Source organism: Gorilla gorilla, chromosome 12 (assembly GCF_029281585.2).
Source record: "Gorilla gorilla gorilla isolate KB3781 chromosome 12, NHGRI_mGorGor1-v2.1_pri, whole genome shotgun sequence".
NCBI lineage: Eukaryota > Metazoa > Chordata > Mammalia > Primates > Hominidae > Gorilla > Gorilla gorilla.
Genome location: NC_073236.2, coordinates 87,333,768 through 87,357,663, shown reverse-complemented (window position 1 = coordinate 87,357,663; position 23,896 = coordinate 87,333,768).

Genomic DNA, 23,896 nt, shown 5'->3' with positions numbered 1-23,896 from the left:
TCTGACTTATATAGTGCTCTTGAAATAACACAGTTATAGAGATGGAAAGCAAGATTAATGGTTGTCAGCATTTAGAGTGGGAGAGCCTGGGGGTGTGGCTACCAAGGAGCTTATGGTGGTAGTTACAGCTTCCTTCACACCATTTCCTCCAGACCACTGGTGATAAAATTGTGATAAAATGTTATACAATTTTATGACAAATGAATGCATTTATAAATGGTAAAATCTGAGCAAGCTCTGTGAATATTGCCAGTGTCAATCGTTGGGTTTTGATATTATACTACAGTTACACAAGGTGTTAACATAGGGAGAAGTTGGGAAAAGGGTGCAAGGGACTACCCTGTACATTTCTTTGAAACTTCCAGTGAATCTAGAAGTCATTCAAATTTAAAAATTAAAAAAAACCTAATTGTACTATAAGCTACATAGAATCACCTTTTCACGATAAAGGTTCAATCAACTTTGAATTGCTTTATTGTCTTCATTGAATCCTAATAGAACATCTTTATTAGGTCCTATTATCTGTCAGATGCCTACAGTCTCTAAATGAATCCTTCCAAAAAATATTGCCCCACGCTAAATGAGGAATGATGTAAAAATCAAAGTATTCTGATGTAATGGAATAATATTATCTTCTAATTTTTAAACTCATGCTTTCATATCTATAAATATGGTTATCTCTGTGAATTTTTACTCTTTTAAACAATCTCAAGTTGTTACCTTTATTTTCTCATTTTAAAAGCAAAGTGATTATAATTCTAAGGATCTTTTAACCACTGTGTTTACATGTAACATGAAGTGTCAGTGGTAAGACCTGAAGGAAAAAAATGTTTGAATGGCATATATGTTGTGGAAGAGAAATGAGTAGTTATGAATACTTGACTCCTGCAGAAGCAAACTAAATTATCTAACTCAAAGTTTCCATGTTCCATCTTTTCAAATATGAGCATATTTCTTTTGCCCTGAAATAACAGTCTCAGGTCAATCTGTAAATAAAAAAAGAAGTTTGCTGCTGATGTGTCACATTATTCTTTGAGTGCAGGATGAGAACTGAGGGAGTGCTAGGGGCTTGGCAGCTGGCTCCTCGTCAGCAAGCCATCTCTTGCTTGGTTGGCAAGATTAAAAATGGTTATTGCCTTAGGAAGTAAAGAGTTGCCTGGAGGAAATGGCCTGAAGGAAGCTAAAATGCAGCACTGTAAAATCAATAATATGGCAGAAAAAAGGTTATTTAGTCAACAGAGGACCTTTGAAACCTCTTTTTGTTCAGAGGGTGCTGTAGCAGCAGTGACAAGTGATAAAGTAAACAAGCTCGCTAAAATTTTTGGAATTATTTTAAAAGTCAGTGCTTGTTTTCTGTGTTGTCTCATTACAGCATCCTCAGAGAGAAAGACTTGGGCCTTTCTTTGTCTTAGTTTTAACAATATTTACTTTTATGTGACAACATATACACCTAATATGACTATTAGTATACTAAGTTTCCATCTGTGGAGCTTCATTTTGTGAGAGGATGGTTGTGTCACAGTAACTAGCATATTACACCTATTTGTTTAATTTAAACCTGAATTTGAGATGATATAATTAAAAATGCAAAGCTAGAGATAAAAGGGCAATAGTGAAGAGAGGTTTTCTTTCACTAGAGAAACTACAGTAAAAAATTATTTTACATAAACATAGATATCCGTGAATATAGATGGGTGAAACACTGGGACTATCCAATAAGGGACAGAGTACGAATGTAGGGACTAGTAAGTGGGAATTCCATTTGAACTGAGTAGTAGTATTTTCTGATTAATAGGAGGCCTCACTTGAAGACCACAGGTAAAAGGGATAGCTACCCATAGAAAAATATCAGGGAAAGCATTATGCAATCTAAGTAATGCTGGGAAAATAAAGCCTAGTAAAGAATGAGACAAATGAACTCAAATTTTCCCAATTTTCCCAACTATAATGACTGAGTGACTCCTTCAGAATAACCATCAGCACAGGATGAGCAACAAGAAGGAACCAGTTGATCAGTACGAAAACAAAACACAACTAAACAATAAGCAAGAACTTAACTAGTTAGATCTGTTGATGCCAGAGGGGCAAGGGGAGAAAGACCAGTAACATCCAGTCTGTACTGCTATACACTATAGTCAAGGGTTCCATTACTAGCTACTAAATTATATAAAAAGGAGAAACAAAAAAGCAGATATATGTGAATGGGTTGATATAAACTCATTAGCCTGCTTTAGAGTCATCTCCAGGACCAAATGTGAGCCTTTCTTAAAAAGGAGAGATTTTTAAACAGGATGTGTATTTATGATGAATATACAGAAGTAGAATACATAGATATAAATTATTAGATGTGAGAAATAAAGGCCTTTTTATTGCAATGAGATATAAAATATTTATTTCCCTTGCAATCTTTATAGTCTTTGCCTTTATCAGCCTAAATAACAGAGAGAGGCTCTCTAAAGGAGAAGATACATATTTGGGTATAGAGCATTGCAATGGGAATATGCATGCTATAGTAAACTACGTGTATATGCAGAGAGGTAAAGGAAGACAAATGTTTCTAAAGGAAAATAAATGAGGAAGATTACATAATTGTTTTGAAATAATTGTCCTTAGCTACAAAAATCAATAACAAGGGTGCTATGAGTTCAAGGTTGGACAGGCAGTTGCTGGGCAGATGTCCTTGTAGAAATATTTTTTGTTTAAGGTTGCAATGACCTGTGTGTAAGGTTGTGGTTCTTTTCAGCCTTTTGTGATAGTTTTTGTTATCAGGCACACAAGCATGAGAACCCTGTTTTCATGGCCTTCTCAAGCTCTAATTGTCAATTTTTGTTGTTGTTGTTGTTTTCCTTAACATTAGTAACACCATTTTGATTCTGACAACTTTCACACCTTGATGAAGTTTAGTGACAGGCCCTTCAAGAGACAGAAGAAGAGGAAAATTCATTTCTGGGGACGGTAATTCTCCAGTGCTCTAGTCTCCATAAGAGATTTTGTGGTTATGCAAAGTGCCAGGGACTTAATGTTAGAGTTAGGGCTTTTTATGGGTCTTATATGGAGGAGTAATTATACTGCAAAGAAAGGACAGCTGTTGTTCCCAACTTTATTCTAACATTCACTTACTACTGTTCATTTCAAACACAAGAAATAAATACCAAAAGGAGACTGAACTCACCCAGTAACTGGGTTCAGAATATTCACTGATGTGTCACTAGTGACTCTAATCACAACTAATCTTGGCACTATGTGATAATTGTTAATACATAAGAAAAATCTGCAGCCAGTCATATTTTTTTTGCAAACCATATATCTGAAGAGGAACTTGTATTTGAAATATATAAAAACTCTAACAGCTCAATAGTAAAAGGCAAATAATCCAATTTAAAATATGGACAAAGAAACCAAATAGGCAGTTTTCCAAGAAAGACATCTAAGTGGCCAATAAGCATATGGAAAGAATGCTCAACTTCATTAACCAGAGAAATGCAAATCAGAACCACAGTGAGATACCACTTTATGCTCACTGCAAAAGCTATAATAAAAAATTACGTAGTAATGACTATTAATGAGGATATGCATAAATCAGAACACAAATACGGTGCTAGTGGGAATGTAAAATGGGGGAGCCACTTTGGAAACTAGTGTGGCATTTCTTCAAAATGTCAAATATAGAGTTAGCATATGACCCAACAGTTCTACTTCTAGATATGTACCCATGAGAAATTAAACATAATTCCACCAAAAGTGTATAAAAATGTATGTAAAAATATTATTCATAATTATCAAAAGGTAGAAACTACCCAAATGTCAATCAACTGCCAAATGAATAAAGAAAATATATTATATCCATATAATGGAATATTATTTCACCATTAAGAGAAACAAAATAGTAATACATGCTACAATGTAGATAAACCTTAAAAATATTATGCCAAGTGAAAGAAGCCAGTCACAGAAGACCGCGTATTTTATGAGTCTAGTCATGTGAAATGTCTAGAATAATCTATAGAGGCAGAAAGTAGATTAATGTTTGCTTAGGGATGGGGGTAAGGGATGGGATGCGGAAATAGGAGAGTGAGAGCTAAAGGATATGGACTTTGTTTATTTATTTATTTGAGACAGGGTCTTGCCCAGGCTGGAGTGCAGTGGCACAATTATGGCTCACTGCAGCCTTGACCTCCTGGGATCAAGTGGTCCTCTTGTCTAAGCCTGCAAAGTACCTAGGACTACTAAAAAAATTATCCATTATTCCTGGCTATTTTTTTAGTGTTTTTTTTGTTTGTTTGTTTTGGTAGACACAGGGGTCTCCCTATGTTACCCAGGCTGGTCTCAAACTCCTTCTGTTTCTGCCTCCCAAAGAGCTGGGATTACAGACATGAGCCACTGGGTATGCCTGGAATTTTGTTTTGTTTTTTGAGGTGATGAAAATTAGCCAAACTTGATTGTGGTGATGGTAGCACATAGCTGTGAATATAGTAAAAACCACTGAACTGTGTACTCTAAATGAATTGTAGTGTGTATGAATTATATCTCAATAAGGTTGTTAAAAACAAAAGAAAAACCTATAGCCACTCGATTAATTCCTAACATTTTCCAAATATTTGGCAAGACAGGTGTGGGATGGGAAAACAAAAATATATCCTTCCCGGCTAAGCAAATGCATTAAAACACAGCAATGAAAACAAGTAAAAGACTTCATGCTTTAGAAGTTAAAAATGACTCGTGACAAGAGCTAATGTGATATGCCTTCATGTCAGATAATGAGAGACAGGAAAGAAATACGATGTACAGTATTTGATAAAGCATTGAACTCTAAAATATGGAAAGATTTCAGTGAGGGGGTTTGCGACAATTATCAGAGACACAAAATGCAGAAAAATGTTGGATGCTACCAGATCCATCTTGATTCAGTAAACAGCTTCAGTCAATTGAATTCACTTGTGATGCTACACTAATCTTTTTTTTGTTTTGATTCATTTAAAAATATGTTTTCTACACTCTCAATTAGGTTTTCAATGGCTATATAACAAAGTAAGAAGTCTGAGACCAGAAATTGTATTTAAAAAATTAAATGAGTTAATTCCCAGTTAATTACCAATAGAGGTATAACAATTTATTGGTAGAGTAGATAATATAAATGTTGAAACATAATGAATACTTCTCTGAACTTCATTAGGCTTTCATATACTTATTTCTATTTAATTATAACGAAATCACCACCATTTATCGCCAAGTTGGAAACACTTTTAAATAATAGCCTGGTTAATACTGAATTAAACTGCAATCTTACGGAAGTTCCTACATAAAAACAAATGAACTAACTAGGAATAAATTTGTCACTATAAGTACTAGCAGAGTTATTATAATTATATCATTATTGCAACATGATATGTAGAAACATTTTAGGAATTGAAGGCTCAAAACAAAAAAGATATATTTAAAAAGTTAATTTTGCTGTCTTAATGGTCTCTCATATCAGTAAAATATTTTTCTTTGGATCATTTGTCATTTGAGCCATTTTATACTGGATTCTCCAGCGCCCTGACTGAAAGATATTTCAAGAGTTATAGATGAAAATGAAGCATAACTAATTTAAAATGATTGGATTAAAAACATTCATCTCCATAATGAAAATCACAGTATGCCATACTGGGCTGCAGAAAGTTTGCTTTCAATTTTCCCTGTTCAAAAATTTTACATTTGTGAAAGATTTGTTGCTTCAAGATTCTTAAGTTTCTGAAAAATACATGAATAAAAAAGCGATTGTAAATTGTTTCATTATGATTTTTTTAAATGTGGTATCTTTTGTAGTACAGCAAACTTACTGTAGTGTAGCAAACACACTGCCGATCTCCAAGACTTACATTTTATGTAGTTATCTTTCCTTCATATTTTCAGAGGCATTTTTGCAAATTGGCCAAAATTTGCAGATAGTGCACACACTTGAACACAAAGGGTATAGAATGAATTTTTGGCCTTTCTTTTTAATCCGTGCTGACATCTTAGCACAGTGTTGGGCACACTGTAAAATCTAAAACTAAATCTGTCATTTAACTGACCCTCAGTCATTAACAAGCGGAGCTTGAAAACAAACTGGTGCAGTTTCAAACTTGGCTGAAATGCCTGGGAAGCAGCAAAGCCTTTTTCACTCAAAGGCCTTTCAGAGACTTAGACTTCATAATCAGTACTAGGATTTCACTATCTTCTTTGGCCTCCAGCAAGTGGAGACTTCTACTTTGTCATCTCTGTCTTGTGAGGTAGATATTCTTTCTTATTTTTCTAGATGGCATCCAGCTTGCTGTCCCAGTTAACTTCCCATTTTGTATCTGAATATGACTGTTGTTGAGACCCCGACCCGCTAAGCTCCTTTCCTGCTTTCTGAGTTGGAATCCCCTGTTTAGAGACCCACTGCATTCCCTCAGGTTAAGGGTCCCTTCTGCTGCCATCATCCTACTCCACCTCTTCAGTGTCTACTCAGCATTAAGCCAGGCTCCAGCATACCAGCCAAAGGCAGAATTATTACCTCTCCTCTCCTCTACACTCTATAACACTGCACTTCTGAATCAAAGCAAGCCCATTTACACAATGTTGTAATATATACTTACACATGAATACTCTCAACTAGACTGTGAGGTGTTCTGGGCTCCTGGTTTTTGTGTTTGGTCATTTAGCACTATCAGGCCATTTTACTTGAGCCTGAGTTTAATATAGAAGGGGAAAAAAAGCAGGCAGAACATTTGACAGGCTTGGAAAAATACAAAGATGCAGGTAGAACGATTCTGAAAGTTTGCTTTTGTTAAGTATGTTTGACAGAATTCAATAGAGTAAAATGCAAAGGAGAGAAAGAGGTGTAGGAGCCAAATGAATTATTCTTATACTCTCTGAAGTTTTAATAGTCTTGGAAATAAACTTGACAGGAGACAGATTAACAGGAGAAAAGGCACACAAATTTATTTTGTGCATATGCACGGGAGTCCCACAAAATGTAAGACTCAAAGAAGGACCAGATGGTTGAAGCTTAAATAGCACTTTGAGTTACAGAAAGAAATAGGGGCTTGAAGGGTCCTGCAGGGTAGTGGTGACAAGGTATGGGAGGGTGAGGCGAGGAACCACACTGCAAACCCAAGTTGTCTTATTAAATGCAGATAAAGTCTGTTAGAATAATAGATAAAAAGTCTGTTTGGTCATGGTGTTCTGGGCATGGAGGCCCTTAGTTTCCTCTCCTGCAATGCAAGTTAATGTTCTCTGGTTAATGCAGATTCCAGGGACAGTGTTCATGGCAATCACATTCCTTCTGGAGAAGTTTCTTTAGTCAGATAAGAGAAATCTCAGAGAAAGCCCCTCTCCTTTGCAAGAAGAAGAAACTTTAATGACAAGCGTGCAGGGGAATGTCAGAGAGACCTTGGCTCTGAGGTTGCTTCTTTAGTTCAAAGAACTCAGCATGTCAAAGCCCCATAATTTGGGATATTGTTTTCCAAACCCTAACAGGCACATGGGAAACCTAACAGGCACTAAACAAATATTAAATAAATGTGTTAATAATGAAGGAATGAAGTAATTCATTCTAATTACAGAATGATTCCTTCACATTGTAATCCAAAAAAAAAATCCAAAATATAGTACAAAGCAATTATAATTGTTAACGACATGTGTGGATGTTTGTATTCCCTCCCTGACAACAACCTTCAATTCTTGGTCTTGTTTTATCTTTCTAGTAATTTCTATAACTTTCATAAATGGTTGTCTTTTTTCCTCTAATCTTCTCTTATTTTTGATTAAATGGATATTTCTATCAATATGCACCTTTAGTTTTATATGATAGTTATGTTTTTAGCTATTACAACATTTTTTCTCTTCAGATATAAATAAGGAATTGATGTCCAGTTGTGGAATTAATGACTCCCTTATCCCTACGCAGATGCTAGGAGATTCCGCAAGAAAAATAGAAAGAACAGACTTTAACACCTCAAATAGTGTGCCATTTAAAGGTAGTTTTCTATGTATCTTGAGGCATTGATGGCACCATTTGCATGTATACTACCTAAAACTTAGCAATTTGGATATCTCAGGTGTACATATTATTGCTTTTCTTCTTTGACAAAAAATAAAATGCAACATTCAGAATACAACCATCAGTTTGCTACCATCCATGCTTCTATGTCCTTTGGTTTTCCAAATTTCCTCAGCAGAATTTTGAGATAAACCTACTAAATAATGTATTTCACCTAACCTCAACCCCTTTTGTCTATCGGATGTATAAATTACTTTTGCTGTCTTAAAAAAGGATTCTATCATAGTGGAAAAAAACGAACTGATTCTAAGAGAAAACAAAGGGTGAAGCATTGCAGTTATGAGCTGGAACTTTAGAATTCAATTCTTCTTTCCATCATTCTAGTTCGGTGACCTATGGAAAATTATTTCACCTCTTTTGGACCTCTTCTCATAAAATGAAAATAATAACACCTGTATCAAAAAGTTGTGGGAATTACATAATGCAAATAAAGAGAGCATTGTGAAAGCTATGTGGTAAGCCCTCATTGAATGTTAGTTATTATTTTGCTATTCTGAATGGCTCTCAGGGAGAGGCAATTGCCACGGTGTCACCTCATTTGCTGCTAAAAAGAAATTAAGAGCTAGAAAACAGGCTAGGGAATATTAAACACATTCCATTTATGAAAACATATTTGTTGGAATTTATTTTGATATAATTTCAAACTCAGAGGTTATGCTTTGGTTCTGTGTCCCCACCCAAATCTCACCTTGAATTGTAATAATCCCCTGTGCCAAGGGCCAGACTAGATAGAAGTAATTAGATCATGGGGGCAGTTTTCCTCATGCTGTTCTTGTGATAATAAATGAGTCTCATGAAATCTAAGGGTTTTATAAGTGTCTGGCATGTCCCCCATTTGCACTAATTCTCTCTCCTGACATGCTGTGAAGAGGTGCCTTCCATCGTGATTATGTTTCCAGAGGCCTCCTCAGCCGTACAAAACTGTGAGTCAATTAGACCTCTTTTCTATATAAATTACCCTGTCTCAGATATTTTTTCATAACAGTGTGAGAGCAGACTAATACAATAAATTGGTACTACAGAGAGTGGGATGTTGCTATAAGGATATCCAAAAATGTGGAAGTGACTCTGGGACTCAGTAACAGGAGGAGGCTGGAACAGTTTGTAGGGCTCAGAATAAGACTGGAAAATGTAGGAAAACTTGGAATTTGCTAGAGACTTGTTGAATGGCTTTAACCAAAATGCTGATAGTGATATGGACAATGATGTCCAAGCTGAGGTGGTCTCAGATGGAGATGAGGAATTTCTTGGGAACTGGAGTAAAGGTCACTCTTGTTATGCTTTAGCAAAGAGACTGGCAGCATTTTGCCCCTGCCCTAGAGATCTGTGGAACTTTGAATTTGAGAGAGATGATTTAAGGTATCTGGCAGAAGAAATTTCTAAGTGGCAAAGCATTCATGAGGAAGTTTGAAAAAATAAAATTTGGAAAAAATTGCATCCTGAAGATGCAATAGAAAAGAAAAATCCATTTTCTGGGGAGAAATTCAAGCCTGCTACAGAAATTTGCATAAGTAACAGGGAGCCAAGTGTTAATCACCAAGACAATGGGGAAAATGTCTCCAGGCCAGGTCAGAGACCTTTGCAGCAGCTACTCTTATCACAGGCCCAGAGGCCTAGGAGGAAAAAAAAAATGGCTTTGTGGGCTGCGCCCAGGCCCACCCTGCTGTGTGCAGCCTAAGGACTTGGTGCTCCGCATCCCAGCCACTCCAGCCATGGCTAAAAGGGGTCAAGGTACAGCTCAGGCTGTGACTTCAGAGGGTGCAAGCCCCAAGCCTTGGCAGCTTCCACATGGTGTCGAGCCTGAGAGTGAACAGACGTCAAGAAGTGTAATTGGGTAACCTACGCCTAGATTTCAGAAAATGTATAGAAACACCTGGATGTCCAGGGAGAAGTTTCCTGCAGGTGTGGGGCCCTCATGGAGAACCTTTGCTATGGCAGTGCAGAAGGGAAATGTGGGGTGCAGTCCTCACAAGAACACTGCCTAGTGGAGCTGTGAGAAGAGGGCCACCATCCTCCAGACTCCAGAATGGTAGTTCCACTGACAGCTTGTACTGTGCACCTGGAAAAGCCACAGACACAATGCCTTCCATGAAAGCAGCCAGGAGGGGAGCTATACCCTGCAAAGCTACAAGAGTGGAGCTTCTCAAGACTGTGGGAGCCCACCCTCTGCATTAACACCATCTGGATGTGAGACATGAAGTCAACAGAACTTTAATGTTTAGTGACTGCCCTATTTAGTTTCGGACTTGCATGGGGCCTGTAGCACCTTAGTTTTGGCCAATTTCTTCCATTTGAAACAGGTGTATTTACTCAATGCCTGTACCTTCATTGTATCTAGGAAGTAAGTAACTTGCTTTTGATTTTATAGGTTAATAGGCAGAAGGGACTTGCCTTATCTCAGATGAGACTCTGAACTTGGAATTTTAGGTTAATACTGGAATGGGTTAAGGCTATGAGACTGCTGGAAGGGCATGAAATGTGAGGACATCAGATTTGGGAGGGTCCAGAGGTGGAAATTATATGGTTTGGTTCTGTGTCCCCACCCAAGTCTCACCTTGAATTGTAATAATTCCCATGTGTCAAGGGTGGCCACCAGGTAGAGTAATTGGATCATATGGGGACAGTTTTTCCCAGGCTGTTCTCTTGATAGTGAGTGAGTCTCATAAGACCTGATAGTTTTATAAGCATCTGGCATTTTCCTTGCTTGTACTCATTCTCTCTCCTGCTGCCCTGTGATGACATGCCTTCTGCCATGATTGCAAGTTTGCTGAGACCTCCCTAGCCATGCAAAACTGTGAGTCAATTAAATCTTGTGTCTTTATAAATTGCCCAGTCTCGGGTATTGCTTCATAGCAGCATAGGAATAGCCTAAGACAGTGGTAATTTGCAAGAGCAGCACAAAGCACCGTCATATGTTTTACCAAAATTTGTCAATTATATGTTTTTTCCCAATAATTATGATTCTTTCTGTTTGTGTGTGTGTATATATCTCTCTCTATATATATACACACATTAATATATAAGGAAGTAATTATATAGAATATATATTTATACATTTGCATAGTTATATAATGATAGTTTAGAAAATACTTATGTAATATATTACTTCCAAACATTTTGAGAGTAAGTTGCATACGTTGTGATACATTATCTCAAAAAGCTGTAATGTGTGTATCCTAGGCATCTGATTTTTTATAACCACAGTATAATTATTAAAATCAGATTCTTTACCAATTACACAATGCTATTATCAACTCACAATCTGTATTCAGATTTTATCCAATATCCCAATAATGCCCATTATAGTATTTTAAATCTTTTTTTCTTCAATACCTCAGCCTCTCTTCATTTTTTATTTGTTTATAATGACATTGACATTTTTAAAGAGCAAAGACTAGTTATTTTGCAGAATGTCATACAATTTGTTTTCTGCAGTTTTCCTATAATTAAATTAATGTTATGCAATTTTGCAGAGAACACCAGAGAAGTGATGCTATTCCTTTTTTAGTGCATAATATCAAGAGGTACCTGATGTGAGTAGATTTCATTATTGATTATGGTAACTTTGATCACTAAGGCAAGTTGCTGTCTGCCAGGATCCTTCACTCTCCTATATTTAGCAAATAATTTGTGGGCAAATAGTTTGAAACTTTCTTGTTCCTCATCCAACTTTTTCCTATTAGTATTAGCACCCATTTACGATTCTTGCTGAGATAAATAATTATTCTGATAACTGCAAAACTTCTTTTGTAATCTATGTCATTTCTTCTACCCTTACTGGAAGAGCTTTTCATTCTTCTCCATGTGGTTAATCCTTATTTTATTTATATATTTATATGAATATGGGCATATATATTATTATTTTATTAAATGAATTATTAATTACACTCAGCATTAATTTTGATGCCTAGATTGTCTGAAATTTGGTCAATGTAAGTCTCTTCAGGCTGGCTTCTGTTACTTTTTAACATGTTCTCACATTATTTGAACATTTCTTTTCATTCTCAATAAGAAAGATATTTCTGCCTTATCTTATACTTTTCAATCACAGTTCTAGAATCAGCAATTTTTCCAAGGCAATCAGATTTTTTTTACAATAAATATTTTGGGACTAAGATCAGGGCTTTTGGTAATTATTACTGGAGTTTTCTTTTGTCTAGACACTCTTAATAGCAGGGCTAGGAAGTAGTATCTGTGTGTGAATATAGATATATGCATGAATCTGTATCCTCTATATCTATCTTTGTATACTAAAACCGCAAGTTGCTATTGATACCTCCAATTCTAATTTAATACCATAAGGTGTGTTAGGATGTAGAGAACAACACTCCAAAGTGCAGTGCTGTGGCATGTTGAGTACTTTTGTATTAAAAGAAGTTTAAAAACCTTAGAAGTAGCCTTTAGAACCAAAAACTTTGCTTTTGTAAACCACAAATACATTTATTCCTCTACAAAGGGTATGCCATCTCTTCAATTTTAAAATATTATTATCAATTGTCTTTGGAGATTGCTTACTCTTCCTAAGCTGATTTTTAGAAATCTCAGTCTGAGCAGACCAATTCACCAGCACCATCATCCAGCAAGCTATAAAACTATCCTTTGCTAGAGCAAGAAGACACTTAAGATCTATTCAACAAAACCAGCTTTAAGTGTTTACACAAGGGGTACTCACAGCCATTTGTCACACATTCCAGAGCTTCATAACCCCCTTTTAAATGGTCTAACTCCTAACCCAGTTTCTTTTTATACTCTGTAAATGAGGAATCACCCAAGTGAGATATTCCTTCAGAGTATTGTTGAAAATAGATCAAACGTGGAGAAAACCCAGATCCTTGTTCTCAAGTGTTGAAAATATTTTATATTATCAAATAGAACATCCTTAGATATATTCTGTTATGTTCTAATGAGTTTGTATTCCCCCTTTTTGATAACATCTTTAATTTGTTCTGAGACCTTTCTTTTATATCAATATGGTTCTATTATATCAATATGGTCATTTCATTCTATTGCTTTTAACTACTTTTGATACTCCAGCGGCAAACTCCTCTTTTGTACCCAGGCAAACAACCTTTTTATACTGTAGTGATGGAGGTGCACTCTCGTACTTTCTCCTCAGGTAATTTTGACAGGTTATTTTTCTTCCTTGTTGAGTTAAAACTTTATCTTCTATTACAAAAGCTGTTTCACTATTAACTTTTCCTTGCCTGCGTGCCAAGTTTGACTAGTTTGGCCTTGGGAATCGCCAAAGTCAAGCTTAAAATCCTGCAGGTAGGCCATGCAGAAGAATGCCACTGAGGTTGCTGCTGTAGGTGAAGTATAGAAAGCTCTCCTCATCCTGGCCTGGGACACCCTCACAGCCTGCATGGGAGTCAAGAGTAGGGATGTGAGGAGTGAACAGAGAGCACTGTGCAGTGGCCAGTGACACCAGCCCAGTGACCACCACGCCACCAACTCAGGGTTAGTGGACTCTAGAACCAAGGACTTTCTAATCTTCTCATGTTTCTCCCTCTTCATTCTCTACAAGGGCAGGGAGAGGTTTGCTCTGGAAATTCTCTTCTCTGATGGCAACTTACAAAAGAAATGCAATTGTCTTAAACAATCTCCTCTCTAGGAATCTCAACTCACTGATATGTGGGAGCTAAGCTATGAGGATGCAAAGCCATAAGAATAATACAATAGACTTTGGGAACTTGGGGGAAAGAGTTGGACGAGGGTGAGGGATAAAAGAAAACAAATATGGTACAGTGTATACTGCTTGAGTGATGGGTGCACCTGGCTCTCACAAAACTCCACTAAAGAACTTATTCAGGTAACCAAATACCATCTGTACCACAATAAGTTATGGAAAGATAAAATTTTAAAAATAATAATAATCAGGAAAGATAAACCCCTGAGAAGAGAAGAAACTAAAAGTTGTCACCACACCCAGAGATACTTTTTATCTATTCTTCTGAGGACAGCTCCAAATCATTTCTGAAGAGACTTTATCTGCACAAGAAGACAACCTTTGTTCACAGTGCAATTTCACCCCTCACCTTTCTATAACTTGTTGGTGTCATTCAGCTTCCAAAGACAGTAATTTACAAACTATTGCCTGCTCTTTGGGCCCATTCAATTCTCCTAAAAATTTTTACAACATCTCAAATTTGTCTATATTTCCCCCACCTCCCTCTTCCCTCTGAATACGGTATATGAGCTTTAACCACCTGGCCTTTCTTTGAGACTCATTTCAGGTATTTGAAAAGGAAATAACAGCAACAAAATATAAACAGTTTTAAAAAGCATAATATTTTTCTTGACATGCCTCCATTCTAATTATCATAGTTATATTTAAATAAATGGCCCAAATACCTGAACAATCAAGGTAACTTTTAAAGTTATCTTATTTAATACTTTCATCAGAGTATTTTGGATGGTCTTGCATCACAGGCAAATTAAAATGGCTACAAAATTTGCAAAACATAAGAAAATATGAGTCAGAAAATTATGAAATGCATATATATATATATATATTTCTGTTATTTTCCACATTTTAAAAAGCTAAATTGATGAGCTTAAATTTCTGAATTTCTGCTTTCTCTTTCTATCCCCAGTCACTTAATGTTATTTCGGGAAGGATTCAGAAACTGTTAAAATAAAATAACATGTTTACAGGCAATTATGTAATAACAACCACAGCTGTTCTTGACTCTTGGACAACTTTCTAGTTATTTTGCTATGATGTAATAGTAGAAGTGCTGACTACCATAGAGGTAGTTAAGTTACAGTGGTGTTTACTGATGTATTTATAGATGCAATCTATTCAGTTTTGAAACCACAGCAGAATTAACCAAACAGAAAGACAGAGGTCACCATAAAACACTTTAATTTTCTCCAAAGAGAAAATTAAATGGCTCTTATCAATTACCTTTATCAACTAATTTGTCTAAATATCTGCAAGCAGACCTGAAGTCATAGATAGGGTCTGTGATTTGACGAGGAAGTAGGGAGGGTGATCCATTAGCTGTATCATTAGTATTTTCCAAGTGCACGTTTCTGTAGAAGCACATTCTGGTATTGTCCACCCACAGACTGGGAACAAGCATAATACATCAGAGCAAGACTGCCTTTGAAACATTTTTCACTTTTTTTTTCCTGTATTACATCACTACTTTTTTCTTACAAAGGAAACTAAAATACTTTTTAACCTTCCTAACCAGCTTGACTTCCTCACTTCCAATGTATATTATCTTGTTGAGTGCATCCTCTCAGACCTCTTTCTGTGCATTATATATGCACATACATGTCCACACCAATATTCTTGCCATTATCCAGGTCACCTAAAGAATGAACAGCCTTGGGCAATTCAAATTTTGCACCCAGTCACATATCTTATCTATGTTTATTTAAGTGAAACATAACACACAGTTCAATGAGAAAGAAAATAAGTGACAGAGAGGTACCCTGTAGTTTGCAATGTGAAGAGTGTGGAAAGAGTGTTACACTTTATCTTTCCAATGGTGAGGGTGGTTGAGGTAGAAATGAGAGAGGTTGACATCCCTCCTCTTCCTTTTTTTTTTTTTTTTTTTTTTTTTTTCAGTTTCTTTTCTCTATTTTTTTAAAACTCTAGTAGGGAACAACTTCAGAAAGCCAGGCTACTACATCAATTTGAAACATTCTATGGATAAAAATGCTTCCAAAATAGATGGTAGATGGCAGTGTTTTCTGTCCCTCTTGATACTTGGTATTATTATTATTATTATTATAAATAGAAATACTATTCTCCACAGATGACAGCTAGCAATCCTGTCCAAATTTATTGTGAGCACAGCAACTTTTAGTAAAATACTTGAACTCAAAGTTACATTATAAAACCCCCAGTGCCTGCATATATATCCAAATACATAGAGCATTCGCTAATGAGTGATCAAATTTATCCTGGAGTTGTAGACGCACACTTCAAGTAATAAAATAGGAGGATACCAGAAATGACATAACATTTGAGTTGAGATTGTAACACCTGCCTTCATCTCATGGACACAACAGCCCCAGAGATGCATCGCTCATGTTCAAGCTTCAGTTAGTGTCTTCCACACAGGTTATCTGAAGTGACAGTTGAGATCCTGGTAAAATGCAGCTTCTAATCACTTTGGCTTCTTTTGTTCACATTGGCAATGCAATGTGAACAAAAAAGCTATTTTGTATTTCATTTAGAAAAAACAAAAGATGAAGACATTTCCAGAAGGCCCAGGTGCTCAAGGGCAAGGGAAGGTGCCTGAATCCACAGACGGCGTGGCATAGCTCTCTTCTGCTACAATCGGCCTAGAACAACACAGATGGGTTGTGTGCAAGGTGACAAAATGCTTGGGAAGGTGAAACCACTCCTGAGGAGAGGAGCCAGCAATTACAAATAAGCCATTAAATTGGCAAACGAAGTGAAAATTTAAACTCACAAACTCTAACAGGAACCACTGAGTATATACAACTCCCAAGTGCCCAACAATTTTAGATGAGTTAAATGGTTTAGGAGTTTACAAAAAGAGGCAAATGTACTTACATGGATCAGTACTTAAATAATTTTCCTTTATTATTTTTAGTTTATTTTACTAAAGGTAATTTTATTTATAACCCCTCAATTTGTATAAAATAAAAACAAAAGACACCATCACAGAACAAACGACTATGGTTAACATGCAATATATTTTTAAATTAAAATTTATTTGGAAATAATTGTGGATTTAAATACAGTTGCAAGAAATCATCTGGAGAAATCTTGTGTATCTCTTACCAGTTTACTCAATGATAACATTTTATAAAATTATAGTACAATATCATAACCAAGATATTGACACTGATGCTTTTAAGATACAGAAGAGTTCCATTACCACCAGGTTCTCAGATCATGTCATGCATTTTATTTTTTATTTTATTATTATTATTATTATACTTTAAGTCCTAGGGTACATGTGCACAACATGCAGGTTTGTTACATAGGTATACGTGTGCCCTGTTGGTTTGCTGCACCCATCAACTCGTCATTAACATTAGTTATTGATCCTAATGCTATCCCTTCCCCAGTCCCCCACCCCACAACAGGCCTAGGTGTGTGATGTTCTCCACCCTGTGTCCAAGTGTTCTCATTGTTCAATTCCCACCTATGAGTGAGAACATGTGGTGTCTGGTTTTCTGTCCTTCTGATAGTTTGCTCAGAATGATGGTTTCCAGCTTCATCCATGTCCCTGCAAAGGACATGAACTCACCCTTTTTTAAGGCTGCATAATATTCCCATGCCATGCATTTTAAATCCCTAGATTAGCATATCTAAGTATTAGCTTAATACACTTAAATAACAAGCATGGTGCTGGGACCCATATAGACTATATTTTCTGTATTTAAGGAATTAAAAATACAATTGGGTAGAAGGTACATAAATTTGCCAAGAGTTGACAATATCTGGCACTGAGAATTATGGCAAGAATTAGTATTTATTTAGTACTATTTAAGTATCAAACACTCTTATCATTTAATCTTCACAACTTTTTGAAATAAGTATAATTATTATTGCCATTGCATGGATGAAGAAAATGAAGTTCCTCAGTTAGGAATACATGGAGCTAGAATTTAAAGCTGTCTAGACAATGTGTCAAATGAGTTTGAGGAGGCAAAGATAGATCTCTGGGGAACCCTCAAGATGGATACCCAGAAATTGTGAAATATGGATTCCACTCAAATTGTAATTAGAACCTAGTTAAGTAAGGAGTATCAAAATGTGCTTGACAAAAGGAAAAAGAGGAAGATGTGCAAGAAGAATAATCAATAGTAGTGACTAGAAGAATTTGTCTAGGGGCTTGAGCAGATTGGTAGAGTTGGGAGAAAAAGAAATAAAGTAACTATTCATGTTGATTCTATGAGCTTAATTAGAAAAGCCATTATATTAAAATGATGGTAATGCAATAAATAAATCAAGTAATAATAACATTTATTAATGTTGTGACAGACCACATTCTTGGCTCTTTCTTTGTATTACCCCATTAATATTGCATGATAATCCTTTTCCTAATGTCCTCAAAAATGTTTACTGCCAAAACTATGGCTATTACAATAAGTAAACTATGTACTTTTGTTTAATTGAAATAGGCAAATAGTGACTGAAGCACAAAACAAAACAGATTCAACTCTCAGTCTTAGTTCATTCGGGCTGCTATAACAAAATACCATCCACTAGGAGGCTTATAAATGACAGACATTTATTTTTCACAGTTCCGGAGGCTGGAAGTCTGAGATCAGGGAGCCAGTACAGTCAGGTTTTGGTGAGGGTTCATAGATGGCAGTTGATATGGTATAGCTGTGTCCCCACCCAAATCTCATCTTGAATTTTAGTTCCCATAATCCCCAAGTGTCATGAAAGGGACCCAGTGGGAGGTAACTGAATCATGAGGACATTACCCCGATGCTGTTCTCGTGTTAGTGAATGAGTTCTCATGAGATCTGATGGTTTTATCAGGGACTTTTCACCCTTTGCTCAGCACTTCTCCTTTCTGCTGCCCTGTAAAGAAGGTACCTTTCTTCCCCTTCACCTTCCACCATGATTCTAAGTCCCCTGAGGTTTCTGAGCTATGCAGAACTATGAGTCAATTAAACATCTTTTCTTTATAAATTACTCAGTCTTGAATATTTCTTCATAGCAGTGTGAGAACAGACTAATATAGCAGTCTTCTTGTGCCCACTCTTGGCAGAAGAAATGAGGCGCTCTCTGTGGTATCTTTTGTAAAGGCACTAATCCTTTCAGTAACCCTCATGACCTAATGACCTTCCAAAGGCCACACCTTCAAATACCATCACACTGGGGATTAGGTTTAAACATATGAATATTTAGGGGACATAAACATTCAGTCTATTGTGCTCAGTTATTCAAGATCTCATATTTCAGGTATTCTTGGCTCCAAACCCATTGCACTGCTCACTTGCACTCTCCCCAGATAAGTGGGAATTTTGAGATGGGGGTAAGAGGAGATCATTATGTAAATATGCTTGTGGTCATTGCTAGAACTAACATGTAAGAATTTTATTTTTTACTTGCTCCCTCTGCACTACCATATTTCTTGCAAGCTATTTAGTAATGTTTGGTTTATCAATGCAATTGTTTTTTTTATAATAGACATGTTGGTGCAATTACTTGATATTACAAAAGGTGTCAAAGGAAAGTTTATAGACCACTAAGTCACAACTACCACCTGGCAGCAGACAATTTTAAGACTTCATAGATTTTAAGATACAACTGAATTTAGGAAAGGTTTGAGTGTGGGGTAAAATCTATCTTGGAATCAATACAAGTAATTAAGGACTAATAACTATTAAGCACTTATACCTTTGCTTTTATATTCATTTTGTCTCTCATCTAATTATAGAAGTTTAGGAACTAATCCTCCCCCAAACCACAAAAATGGTCTTAGTATGCACTTTCTTGAATGCCTGACCTGTCCTCTCACCTCCTTCTCCCCAGACATTTCTTCCTCCATCCTTAAATCATTTCTCCTAAAATTCACATTCACACATATCTCTTTGGACCAACTTTTTAAGCTAGTTTCTAAAAGTTCAATTCCCTGAACTACTGCTTCTGTTCTGGTGTGTCTTTAAAGTTGCTCATGCATTCTAAACTTTGCTCTGTTCATGGAATATAGCCTCAGGGGCAAGTTGTACTATTTCCCTGAGTCAAACTCTGCCCTTCAACAAAAGTCAACAGGTACCTACAAACTCCTCAGGATACACTTTAGCAGCTAAATTTTTTTCTACCACCTTACAGGTAGCTGTAATTCCAGTTTGCAAGCCATGCTTTTTTATATAAAAGTCCTATTAGAAAAGAACAGAATTTAGGAAATAAAGTTAGTAAACAGCTTTTTCAATGACCCAAGACAGGGCCAAGGTGGTAAATTTGAGGGTTGCCAGAAGAAATCCCCCGGGGGGGGGGGGAGGGAATATTTTCCCCAGACAAAAGAAAATGTCTGAAAGCATTTGATTACAGAATTGAAATAACCATTACTAAGGCTCATTAAGGCCCCTTTCTTTCATGGGAGGGTTGTTAGGTAAGAAACAAGATGCCCAGTTAAATTTAAATTTCAGATAAACAATGGACAATTTTTAGTATAGGTGACTTATTGTTGTTTATATGAAATTCAAATCCAGCTTGATGATCTGCATATTTTTTGCTAAATCTGACAATCTTACCCTAGATATAAGAATGATACACTCTCCAGCCCCAGAAAACAATAGGTCAGGTGACAAATATTGGCTAGAAAAATGTCAACAGAAGTAGTATGTCAACTCTAGACTGAGGTTGTGAAAAGCCCCTAGAAAATCTTCCAGCCCTTTCTTCCTCTTCCATGGCAAACACAAAGGTTTCATATCATATCTTATGATAAAAAAAGTATATTTATTAACTGTTATCCTCTCTTTGCATGCCTTAAATATACATACATCTTAAAATAAATGAAAAATGCTCAACTTATCTAATTTTTACCTTATATTTGTCTGACTTATCTTTAATACCCTGAATTTTCTTCTCTGAATTCCCACTTGTAGGCACTGACCCACTGGCCTAATGTTGATCCAGCAGTATAGATCATTACAGATTTCCTATCTCAAAGCCAGGGAAACAGGGAAAGACTTATGCATTAAAACCAATGGGTGTGATTAACAACATCCATCAAATCCACAGAAGCCCCCTCCTGAGAGTGATGTAAACTTAAGTTTCTTTTTTGCTTATCAAGTATGTTTAATATAAAGTTTGATATAAAATATTAGTCATTCAGAGCAAAGCAATACTTTAGTTATAAGACAAAAGTAGTACAAAATAAATAAAACTAAAGAAGTCATACTTGGCATGGAATATATAAAGTATTATTTGTTGACTAAATACCTGACTACATTAATGAATCAACAATGAAGGAATAAAATAAAATAAGCCTACCTCCTAGAATTAACCTTTTCAGGCCTGATTTCTTATGCCCATTACAAAAAAAAAATATTAACCCATAGAGGCAGAGGGTAGAAGGATGGTTACCAGAGACTGAGAAGGATATTGAGAGGTTGAGGAGGAGGTAGGGATGGTTAATGTGCACAAAAAAAATAGAATGAATAAATAAGTCCTAGTTATTTGATAGCAAAACAGGGTGACTATAGTCCGTCATAATTTAATTGTACATTTTAAAATAACTAAAAGAGTATAATTGGCATGTTTGTAATACAAAGGATAAATGCTTGGGGGGCATTGATACCCCATCTTCCACGATGTGATTATTACACATTGCATGCCTGTATCAAAACATCTCACATACCCCATAAATATATACACCTACAATGTACCCACAAAAATTAAAAATTAAAAATATATTTTAAGCTAATACTATATATTCAAGCTTTATTGACCTACTGTAGAGCAAAGGCTGGGATTATGGAATAATAATTAAAAATTAGTAAATTGAAATAACACCATTCCTAAGCTTTCCCCTGATTAAGGGTGAATAGAAATATTGTGAACTTTGGAGAGCTTAGCAAAGAAGTAGTTTGTTTTATAGTTAGAATTGCACCAGTTGTGATGGACAATACTTTCTTTCATAGTCAGTACCAGGACTTGAAGCATGACCCATTCCTGAAAAGCCGATATGGCTTGGTGGTTAATCTAGGGACATATGCTAAATACTACAGAACAGCTCTAAAAAGGAATTTCTGAGAATTTACATTTTGATTTCCAGCCTAAAGATCAGATTTATAACTTGAAAATACAAATTGGAGTGAAGTAAAGGCAGCAAATTGAAGTTAAAAACTCAGCATTATGAGAGCCAGGCTGCCAAGTCCAGTATAAAAGCAGAAGAGACCAGGCAGAGCTGTGGCTCAGACTCATAGGCCTAAAGAAGGCAGGGCCCCAACTGCGATAAAAGGGTCTCTGGTTTCCTGTGCTGATGGTTTCTGTGCCAATCTAACTCTGCCTCCTCCGTGTATGGCTGCCTGCCTTTTTGATGAGCTTTAACAGAAGTAAGTTATATTTTAAAAAGATGGCCGTGGCAAAGCTATACTAGAACCCTTGGCAATGTTTCTATTCTAAACATAGAACATATATTGAGTTCAGAGTCACACTGTGACATACAGTGGCATATCTGCCTCCATGTACTCCTTCGTGTATTTATAATCACATTAATATATAGAATATATGAATACCATATTTTAAAGCATTTTCTTCAATATAAACCTTCAGTTTTTCTGAAAAAACTAAAAAGAAATTGAAACACTTTCAAAGACTCCTAAGTATATTGTGGGCTCGCAAAATACCACCTCCTAAGCCTGATGGATGTCAGCCCTGATTGTTATTCCCTGAATGCACTCCTCTTCTTTAGGATATTCATCTAAACCAGAAAATTATTTTTCCTTGCAGAGACCCAATCAAATAGTAAGTTTCTTTAACATATCTAGAAAGGCGATTGGTGATGCCAGTGTGTTAGGGGTGGGAAGGATGAGTGTCTTTGGCAGGAAATTCACTGTGTTTAATGAGTCTGCTTTCTAATTGGAGATCGAGACTTACGCACAGACATATATTCAAGACAGTGGTGAATCACTAAATTTGTAAAAAATATAGAAATGTGATTCTCTAAATATCTTTCATGCTGACCACAATATGGATTATTATTATAATTTGAAAATATGCTGGGTTATTGGAAGTAAGAAATTTCATATCAAAGGCCTCTAATCCTTTAAATTTTACTTGATGTTGAGTCTCCGTACTCTGCCTAGAAAGGTTAATCTCCAACACTGTAAGCCAATGTTTACTGACTTCTTCCACATGAGTTGAAGAGAGGCACAAGGAATACAACTGGCATTGACCTTCCAGTATAAAGTGGAGGTCCCCTGTCTAGGATTGTAATTAGGATTATCTTTGCCCTGGGTCCTTATCTCTCACCACAGACTCTTCTTAAATAGGAAACTCAACTACCTGGAGGACTACTCAAGTCATTACTCAAAATTTGTTGTCCATCCCTGGGTAATTCCCTGATTAGACAATTGGTTGAGTGCCAGCTGTTTTTGACATGAGTTTATTTGATAATTTATTCTTTCCTCATAATCTTTCAGAGTATTATTTGACATAGCTTGGTAGGTTACATATGCTAATGGTTCTCAGGTTTAGATTTGGGGACTAGTAGCAGATATATTTTTGAAGTATTTTTTAGAGTTCTTCTCTGATCCAAACCACTGCTGTGCACCCAACAAATAATGAGATGGGCATGGTGAAAAGGAGTCCAATATTTATTAATACAGTGGCAAGGTGCTTTACACTACAACACTTCACCTCTTATGATATTTTTATGAGGTAGTTACCTCTATCCTACTGAGAGTACTGAGCTTGAGTGTATTCATGAACCTTGCTCCAATTAATATAGCAAATAAATGAGAGAGTTGGATATCGATAGAAATTTAAGAGTTAAGAGCATACACTCTAAGCCACACTGTTCCGCTTCAAATTTAGGCTCCATCATTGATTTGCTTTTCTATTATTTTTGCCTTACTCATTCTTTCTAGCTACACTGCTATCTTTGCTGTTTATGACTCCTGTCTTCCCTTTCTGCACTTTCCGTTCCCTCCTTCTGGAACACATTCTCAGTAGATATCCTCATGATTTATTCCTTTACCACATTTATGTCTTTGGTCAACTGTCAGCTTCATTTTGTCTATCAATAAATATTTATGGAGCACCACTATGAATTGAGCATGGTTCTAGGAACTTCAAATAAAACAGAAAACAAAACAAAAATGTTCCTGTCTTGATAAAGCTTACCTGTTAGCAGCAAAGGGGAAACAATG